The sequence below is a fragment of the Theobroma cacao genome, chromosome 10 (assembly GCF_000208745.1).
Source record: "Theobroma cacao cultivar B97-61/B2 chromosome 10, Criollo_cocoa_genome_V2, whole genome shotgun sequence".
Classification (NCBI taxonomy): domain Eukaryota; kingdom Viridiplantae; phylum Streptophyta; class Magnoliopsida; order Malvales; family Malvaceae; genus Theobroma; species Theobroma cacao.
The window spans coordinates 9,051,374-9,061,736 of record NC_030859.1 but is presented as its reverse complement, the minus strand read 5'-3'; the positions used below and the strand labels follow the sequence as shown (position 1 = coordinate 9,061,736).

At 32.0% G+C, this 10,363-nt stretch overlaps 1 long non-coding RNA gene across 1 annotated transcript; it reads left to right on the top strand.

Annotated features, from left to right (window-relative positions):
• Nucleotides 1,365-2,576, top strand: LOC108663747. Its single transcript, XR_001929757.1, has 3 exons — nucleotides 1,365-1,403; nucleotides 2,096-2,170; nucleotides 2,542-2,576. It is a non-coding gene; the product is annotated as an uncharacterized LOC108663747 (long non-coding RNA).

The window sequence follows — 10,363 nt, the reverse complement described above, 5'->3', positions numbered from 1 at the left end:
CAATCTCACAAATTCTCTTTAGATTTATATATTATAAGTTTATATAAACAAATGCATATATATTATAATTAATAATTTTATAAGATATAATTTTTATAATGTTAACATAAAATAGCAAGTAAATATGTTTATATTTAAAGTATATACATACTAAAAGTATTTTAGTATATATAATAGTAATTATATTTCTAATAAATTAATACAATATATAAACTATATATATTAAAAGACATTACAAGTCAATTAATAATCATAGGTTCATGAATTAATTTAATTAATTATATGAGTTTGTCCTTAATTACATGAAATTAAAAAAAAAATAGTTAGGTTCCAAAACTATTCTAATCTCAAAGGCTCTCTTTAAGTATTTATATTATAAGTTTATATAAACTTATGAGTAAATATATTTATATTAAAAGTAATATATATATATATATATAATAGTACTTATATTTCTTTGTAATATCATATAATATTCATATTATTTAAACATAATTAATAATCTAATAATTTTTTAACTTAAATTTATTAATGTTATCAAATTAATAATTTGAGTAACCATACTTTTCGTGTATTTGTTAGTTTTTAACAAAAGGAATTGCTTGCAAAGTTGGTAAAAATTGTACATTTTTAATTTAATTATTTAAGTAATTGTCAAGCCCAGCTCTATTATATACTTGCCATGTCATTCATGTATTTGATAGCATGTCTGCATACTTAAAATGCCTCGAAGAATCGTTAAAAGTCGGTATCGTACCTAGTGATACAATTAAGTCGATTAAAATCTCGAACTAGTTTGAATAGAGATTTTAGGATGTATTTGAGAGTTATTGAACCTTAGAATGTCTTATTATGGTGATTCAGAGTTCAAGGATTGATTTGGAGTTAATTCGGAAATTTTCATAACATAGGGGCAAAATGGTCATTTTTTCACCCGAAGGCAAATTTGGGATGGTGGATGAAATTTTGATCAAGTTTGACTATTTGGAACATAATTTGAGCTTGAGAAGTGAAAAATTTTAATTCTGACAATTTTTCGAACATAAGGGCAAAAATGTCATTTCACGTGTCCACAAGGACATAATTAGAATTTTTGAAATTTTACACCACCTTGACACTTGTCAAACCCATGAAATTCATTTTATACTTTGGATAATTGAGGGATTTTATATGGTGGAGAAGAAATGCTTAATTATTAAGTTTTATGTATGGACTAATCACATGGTGACCAGTGTCAAGCTTTAATATTATTATATTTTCCTTTATAAACACAACTAAAACTCCCCTATCTCATTTCTCTTGGCCAGCCAAGGCAAGAACAAAAGGGAAAAAGCATAGACCAAACCCTAGAGAAGAAAATCAAGAGAAAATTCATTGGATTTCAAGGAATTAAGCAAGTAAAGGTAAATTTTCTTAATTCTAGCTTGTGATCTACATTTCCTATGCATTCTTTTTTAATTACCATGGTTAAAATTCAAGATCTCATGAAGGATTCATGACTGACCGAATTTAGGGAGAGAAGATTTGATGATTTATTTGGTTAGATTTCAAGGTATCTTAGTGTTTTTAGTTGTTTGGTGATGTTTAGCATGAAAAACAAGCAAGAAATTTCATGCCCTTCACCCACACTCCTTGGCTAAAATTTTCAAGAGAGAAATTGGATAATGGACTTTGATGAATTTCATGCTATTTAGGTGTTTTGAGTTGTTTTATGATGCAAGGTGTAAAAATCAAGCATGAAAATTACATGTTCTACACTAAACCTTCAATGGCCGAATTTTACAAGGAAGATATTGATGATGGATTTTTGTGATATTACATATTATTTAACTTGTAATTGATGACTTGGAGTGTTGGAAGTGGAATCAAGTTAATTGGAGTTGAATTGGATGTATTGGCCAATTAACCAGTGTATAGATTGAATTAGGCCAATACCATTTTATTACGATACATAATTGAAGCTACTTAGAACACCATATTTAGATAATAATCTGAACATTTCGCATCCCATTTCATGCATTCATATAGAGCCTAAATTAGTTTTATAACGGTTTAGTACAAATATAGTAAATTGCTTGTTGTGCATTATGTTTAGGTGGTGAAACTTCTGATAAAGGTAAGGAGATTGTACCCGAAGATCGAGACTAGGAGTACTTCGACTCCTGATATTGTGAGTAACCTTATTATCGTCTTAATTATCTAAAGTAGTTTTTATTCGTTTTTGTGATTTTATAGAAAAATGAGTTTAAATGGTAAATCCTTATGTTTTATAAGTAAAACGTGATTAAATGAAATGAGTTTCATAAATCATTTTGAAATTGAATGATGATTTTGGAAATTGAGTAATTGGAGACTGTTTGTTTGTGTTGTAAATTTATGGTTTGAATTGAATGGCTTATGGTGATATTGGCATGAATGGCTGAATTAGAAATTATGTGGAAATTGTATGAATTGTTTGTTTTGCCTTAACAGGCTGGGTACTAATTTAATTGCCATATCATGCTGTCGAAACTTTTATTAATTTGGTGGGATATTGATTAGTCACTGCAGTGGCGGGTTTTCGTGGACCAACCTATTAGAGAGGGGCACGGTAAACCCGGTTATATTTTACCTCGGTACTAGAGCCGCGGAAGATATCTCCTGAGGTAAAGCTTTAGAGTTCACTACACCCTAAACCACCACGTGAGGGTGAACTCAACCAACACCAAGGAACGACTATGCTTTTAAACGTAAAAATGTGTTTTATGCGTATATGAACTTTTCTTTAACAGCCTTGGTGGACTCGGTTGGATGCCCCGGCCAAGGTATCCTTGAGAATGAGTTTTGGCATGAGCCAAATTTTTAAGAAATTCATAAGCCATGTTGATTATTTGAGTGAAATGAAATTATTTTATTTAGTTGAAATGAGTTTGAAACGTTATGAATCATAGTACGATGAACTATTTTAAGTTGTCTCCATTTACTCGACTTTAGATATTTTAGATGATGCTTGTTTACTCACTAAGTTATATAAACTCACCACCCTCCTTTCCACTCATTTCAAGCTCAGGATAGTCTGTAGATAGCTGATTTCGTCGAGGATCTACTTTAGGATTTACATCCTTAGAAATCCAAGGTCTACCCTCTTGTACATATTTGTTGATTTTAGGGGCCCACATGTTAGGGGCCCACATGTCATTGTAGAATATTTTGTATACCTGGCTACGTGTGCCACTATATGTATGAATTTATTTTGCTTTTACGCTATAAAAATTATTTATGCAGGATTCTATAAATATTGTTTTATAAGAAAATAAAATATTTTATTCAATATTTTTATTTAGTTTGATTAGCCATAATTTCATTCTTGATGGATGATTTAGATTACTAAAATTATCTTTAGATAAGAAATGTATATTTTTCGATCGTATGTTATATTTTTACCAAGTTTCAAAATTTTTAGGTAAAAATGATCAAAATACCCCTGTATGGTAGAAATTTTTTTTTTTTAAAATAGTTTATATTCCCTTAAAATATGATATTTAGTAACTATTGCTCACAAGGGAGATGTAAAATTGATGAGAGAGCCTTGCGAGGTTTCGATCGACATTCCAGGTAATGAATGTCTATCGAGACATCGCGGCTAATGTCACGGGTTCGAAGGGAGTACTGGGTCGTGACAATAATAATAAAATATTTATAAATGGTAATCGGGTTCGGGTAACGGGTAACCCAATAGGTGGTACTTGAACTCGATACAGGTAGTGAAATCACTACCTGAACTCGTCCTAAACCCGATTATCGGGTACTTTAACCCTATATAACTAGATCGGATATCTGTTGGTACCCTGTAACAGGGTACCCATTACTATCCCTAACAAAAATTGTAATCCTCTGTTGGTTACCATTTTGGGAGTAAGGGTATTGATACTTAAACCACTCATTGAAAATAGCTTTAAAATTACTTAGCAACTCTTTCCTTTCTGGTTTATCTAATGGGTTTGGCTATGGATGGCATGCTCAAAATATGCAGCGGAAAGAAAACTAAAACTTTATAACTAAACAACCAAAACATGCCTCCACCCATGGATCACCTTGGTGATATTTAACACATAAAAGCACAAAATAAATTATTATTTAGAAAGTTACCTGACAAAGTAATTCGGTAATCACAATGGCACTCCCCGAAACAATCTGACGAACACCATAAGGAGTAAAAACCCTAGTCAATCAAGTGTTTGGCCTCCAACAGTAGTACACACGATTGCACCTGAACCTTCAACAAAGGAGGGAGTTTTCAACTATACTTTGTGCTAGCAAATAGAACAACAATTGTCCTTTTCTTCTTTTTCACAATCTTAGCAGAATCTATCTTGAAAATTGATTCATAAGTAATTTTCTCTTTTACACAAAGGGAGTGGTGGCAAAGAGAGAAAACGCTTTTCTTTTTCTAACAAAAACTAGGTTTTCTTCAATTGTGAAAAACTCTCATATGAAAAATAGTTAAAAGGTGATTTATATAGTTAGGTTAAAATAACTTCAATTTTATAATTAAGCCCTCAATATTATAACACATTATAATATTAGGCCCATTACTTAATTAAACTCTTTTAATTAAGTTATTGAAAATTAAAATCAAAATTAATTTCCTTTATATTTTGCAATCAATGTCTTATAATTATATTATAATTATGTCTAAAACTTAATTAAACTCTTTTAATTAAGTTTATAGAAGTTAATTACCTAGCATTTGATTTAAATCTAACTTAAATCATCACTCTCCCAATTTAATTCAAATGCAACTATTATGTGTGACCCATTAGGTTCCCACCATGTTAGCAATGGAATTGATTTATGACTTAATTGATTAATATAAATTTCAATCAATCAATATATAATCAATTCCATAGACCAAGATTGGCATCTAGCAATGCATCATGGCCACTTAATTGTTAGGAAAGTCAAAGGGTTCATTGACAACCTTTCATTGTATAGTTTATCAGTGTAATTCATTCCCTCATCATATATCCTAGAGATTATTAGAGCCTGGTATAGTGTCTACTCTTATTGACCTCTATATTTGTTCCTGTAGTTAGAGTATTAGCTTTATAGAGAGTTATGAAACCTTTTTCATAATCTCTATGTCGCCTTGGCTAAGGACTTCAATAAGTTAATGTTAACCAAGAACTGATAGGATATGTCCTCTAAAACACTTGAGGTGATGATTCCTATCTTGACCATTCATTTGCCTTCACATGCTTCATACTATACTCAAAAGCATTTTGTTTTGGCATCCTTGGTTAGGTACCCGTAGGGATGAAATCCAAACATAGCACTCCACATATTATATAATCTGGTGTCTTAAGTTTAAGGAGTATTTACACGACTGGCACAAGAGAAGTGTTGCATAGACACTAGAGTGTATTACCAAATGCACTTCTCATGGTGGGTCATGTTCAGTGGACTTGCTCTCCTAAGCAAGCACTTATATTCTAGTTCCAAGTATCTCTATACTCTAATCTATGAGATCGATTGCTTACTTCCAAAGTAAAGAACATAGAATATACCAGTTTCTAAGCATCATCGATGTCCAGTCTCAATGATACATTTGACCAAGAACATATTGAGATTATGCTTTGATGTATAAGAATCTAATAACTAGAACCCATTACAGTTTCTTTACAAGGCATATTAATCTCATGGACTCCATCCAGTTAGACTTATAACTCATTGTAATTGATGTCAGGAATCTCATAACTAGAACCCATTACAGTTTCTTTACAAGGCATATTAATCTCATGGACTCCATCCAGTTAGACTTATAACTCATTGTAATTGATGTCTTATTGATGAAGGAAAACCTCTAATCATTCAACATGAATGATACTGTTGCATGATTGAAATCAAGCCTTAACCAATCCCAATTGGCTGCAAGGCTCATCCCAACATTATCTACAAAGATAAGAGCCACATTAAGGCCCCCTACTGACCTCACTTCCACATGGACACATTCCATTTGTTGAATGTAATGCTTGCAAGTGCTAAGTAAGAAGAATGACATGTATCTCACCACATAGATGCCATGCAGGAAGTTGATTTTTTGTTGACTGAGTGAACACCATACGTGGTGTTATGTATGTTGTTATGTAAATGATGCTCTAAGGTTGGTTTGTTTAGTTTAACAAGTGTCAATCATGTTTCTATATGAATGTTTACTACCTTGTAAATACACTGATAGTTTGGATAATGGAAATATGAGAAAAACTTTGTTTCTTTTTCTATCCCTGATTTAAAAACCTAAAATAAAAGCTTGCACTAGCAACGTATATCGACTCTTAACCATGTTCCTAACATGGTATCAAAGAGTTGTTAAGTTCTTAAGGGACCTGACAAGTGAAAGAACCTAAATACTTTCTTAACAAAATCAATAGCAAACCAGCACGACATTATGACTTTAGCTTCTAACACTACCTTCAGTCATCAAACTCCACCTGTTAGCTTTAAAATTATTATAGTTTTGATTATGACAAAATGATTAAATTTGCTTGAACATTATTTGAGTAATCCTTGACATTTTCTTGAAATGATTTAACTCCCATACATTTGTTCTTACATAGACACAAGCTTGACTCTTGAAGTTATTGAACTATATTTATAAGCTTGTATGAGTTAGGTGTATGAGTGCTTATGATTTTCATTCATTAAAGTTTGATTCAAAGATTAAAGAAAAATCTTGATGCACTCATTAAGGGGGAGTTTTGAATATCTTGTTTAGTGGTGAAAAAGAAAAATGAGAGAAGGAAGACTAAATCAAATAGAGTTTAATAGGTCTTCATGTTTAATTTATGTGTGTGATGCTCAGTTTTGGCTTTATTGAATATTATGTAAAAAAAAGTAGATGCATTGACTAAGGGGGAGCACCTTATTATACATAAAGATTTGAAGCATTCATATTGAACATAGACATTGCATTCTTAATCTAGGAGTGTTTCGTGACCATCAAAAATAAGAGATAGAGAATGTTGACTCTATATGTTTTTGATGAAAGCAAAATATTCTCATTCATTGATGTCTAATTATATTATTTAAGTGTGTAGGAGAAAGCTTAAATTCATTAATATATTTGGTATTTGTAAGGAAGTCAAGATGCTTGTTCAGTTACAAGATGGGTTAATTGGTTAAACAAGCAAAGAAGAAACAGCTACAATTGAGTCACAAAACAGAAGCCTCTTAGTCAGATGATGATGGGAGTTAGTCAGCTAAAATTTAAAAATGAAGTTGGTTGGTTCAAGAGCAGATTAAGAGACAGAGAAGACTTAGTGGACCAAGAAGTAAGCTAGTCGACTAAGAGCCTATTGCCAAAAATCTGAACTTCGAGATAGAAACAACTTAATCGACTAAGAAATAAGTTAGTCGATTAAGTGCTCACTACTAAAAACTGGGTTCAGAAGATAGAAACAATTGAGTTGACTAAGAGCGCAGTTAGTCGACTAAGATCATTCTATTAGAAAATTTGAATTGAGCACTAGAAGACAAAATAACGGTTAGAAACGGCTAGTTTCTATCTCCAACGGCCATAATTGATTTTGCAAGTATTTAAAGCCTCTCCAATTGTCAAAAACAAGAGAGAAAAGCCATCCATAGTGATTTTGAGCTTAGAAGATCAAAAACCTTCTCTTTGCACTTGTATTTCACTCTCATCCTTTGAAAAAGTTTTTGAGCTTAACTTTGTACATCTTAGATCGGCTAGGTGATTAATTGTACTTCATCTTTTTTCTATTTTCTGTTTACTTAGAGTGTGAGAGATACTCTAAGGGGTTGATAAAGCTTGGGTTAGCTTGGTTGTTGTGGTAGGTTCTAACTTAGCCTTACAAAAGTTAGTTTTTTGGTTTTGGTTGATCTCGTGAAAAACCATTGTTAAAGGTTATGGTTGAGCCTTTGAAAAGCCATTTTGGGTTTTGGTTGATCTCGTGAAAAACCATTGTAAAAGCTTGGTGGGAGCTTGGGAATTCCACTGTTTATAGTGATATTGGTTGGAAAATCCTTGGTTGAACAATCAAGATAGTTGATGTAGATCTTTGACCGAACCACTATAAATATTTGTGTATTGTCTCCCCTGTTTTACTTTTTATTTTCATTCTTTCTTAAACCATTCCTTCATCTTGCATCAAATTTCTCAACATTGACCTTCAATTTATCCCCGATTAGGAATCAAGTTTAGTGAAAGCCAAAAAGTGCTATTCACCCCCCTCTAGCACATTTATTTGGGATCAACACCACCAGTGTTCAATGGAGAGAATTATACGATCTATTCTGTCAAGATGGAGTTTTATCTATGAAGTCTTAACCTTTAGGAAGCAATTGAATAAATAAAAACCTGTTAAGTGTAAGACAAATGCTTAAGCATAATTATGTCTTATTATTAAGGATATGTCCTGGATTATTTATGCTCCTAATGACGATTATATGATGAGTATTCACTTGAAACAAAATTGTTTCCTAATGAATTGCAATGATGCATGCATGTAGACAACAGAAGTTTAACTCAAATTTGACTACTTTGTGGCACAAGAGATTTGGCCACTGTAATTATAATTCATTGATGCAATTGAGTAATTTAGGTATTGCAGAGAAGCACCCCAAACTATCAAAAAGTTGCCTCATTTGCAAAACTTGTCGGTAAGGAAAATTAGCTCGAAAACGTTATCCCTCTGCTAGTCTTAACAAATCAAAAGATAAGCTTGACCTTATCCACATTAATGTTGGAGGTTTTCTAAGTAAGGAGTCGTTAAATGGTAATAGGTATTTTGTTACCTTCATTGATGATCTAACCAGGCTCTGTTAGATCTTTCTTATGAAGCATAAGGTAGAAACATTTAAATGCTTTCAGAAATTCAAAGCTCAAGTTGAGTTAAAATCTTGAATGAGGATTAAAGCTCTTACATATGATAATGGATGTGAATATTCATCTTTGAAATTCACTCAATTCTTGGACAAAGAAAGCATTCTTCATCAAGTAATAGCACCATATGGTCCCCAACAAAATAGGGTAAGTGAAAGAAAAAATCGTACAATACTTTATATGTGTAAGTGTTTGATGCTCGAGAAAAACATGCCAAAAAGATTCTGGGCAGAAGTAACTTTTACTATAGTATATTTGCTCAATATTATTTCTACTAAAGCAAGAAAAAATATCACTCCATATGAAGCGTGGCATGGGAACATGCCTTCTATTGATCATTTAGAAGTGTTTAGGAGCCTTTGCTATCATCATGCTTGAGGAACATAGAGACAAACTTTAATTGAAGGCTCCGATTGAGGTTCTGATTGGATACAACTTGAAATCTAAGGCATATAGAATATTTCTAGTTGAATCTGGTAAAGTCTTTATGTGAGACCTTGTCAAGCTCGATTAAAAGATGGTATTATATCGAGTGGTACAATTAAGTTGAATCGAGCCTTGAACTAGTTCAAATAAAAATTCTAAGAGGAAATTCAAAATTTTGAAACCCACAGAATGGCTTAGAATAGTGATTCGGAGTTCAAGGTCCAGTTTGGAGTCCATCAGGAAAATTGACCGATTAGGGATAAAACGGTCATTTTACCATTTGATGATGAAATGGAGATTTCTAGCCAAGATTTGATCACATTTGACCAAGAATAATTATATAAAATATAATTATGATTATTGGAGTATAAAATGATGTTTAGCAGTGAAAAATTATGATTCCCGGTATTTTTAGAGCAAAATGGTAAAATGGTAATTTTACCACTAGATGACTAAACGGGAATTTTTATAAAACGATTTTTGCCTCATTTGGTTAATATTGATCAATATTAGTGTTATTTGAGGTTGAAAAGTAGAAATAATGTGATTCCTGTACATTTTAGAGTATAGGGGCAAAATCATAATTTTTTCGTCTCGGGGGCAAATCGGTAAATTTTTCACCCCAGCACTTGTCCAGACCAAGGGATTTTAATTGTGGTAGGATTGGATAAATACCAGAATATTTGTGGTGGAAAATTAAGAAGAAAAAGTCAAAAAGTTAAAAAAATTGGGCCAATAAGCATGTGACACGTGGCATGCTTGATTATTTTATTATTTTCTATAAAAATCAGCCCATTAAATCCCCAATTTTCTCACCATATTCAGCCTAGGCAACCAGCAACAAGAACAAAGGAAGAACAAAGGGAAAAACAAGAAAACCTAGGTGAAAATTCAAAGAAAAAGTGAAGAAATCAAGGAAACAAGCTAGGTAAGTTAGAATTTTTTTAATTCTCTTTGATACCTAGCTTACCCATGCTTTTGTTCTTGATTTCCATGGTTGAATATTGAGTTATCATGATGAATTCAATTCTGAAAAATGGGTATGGTAGAGGAATT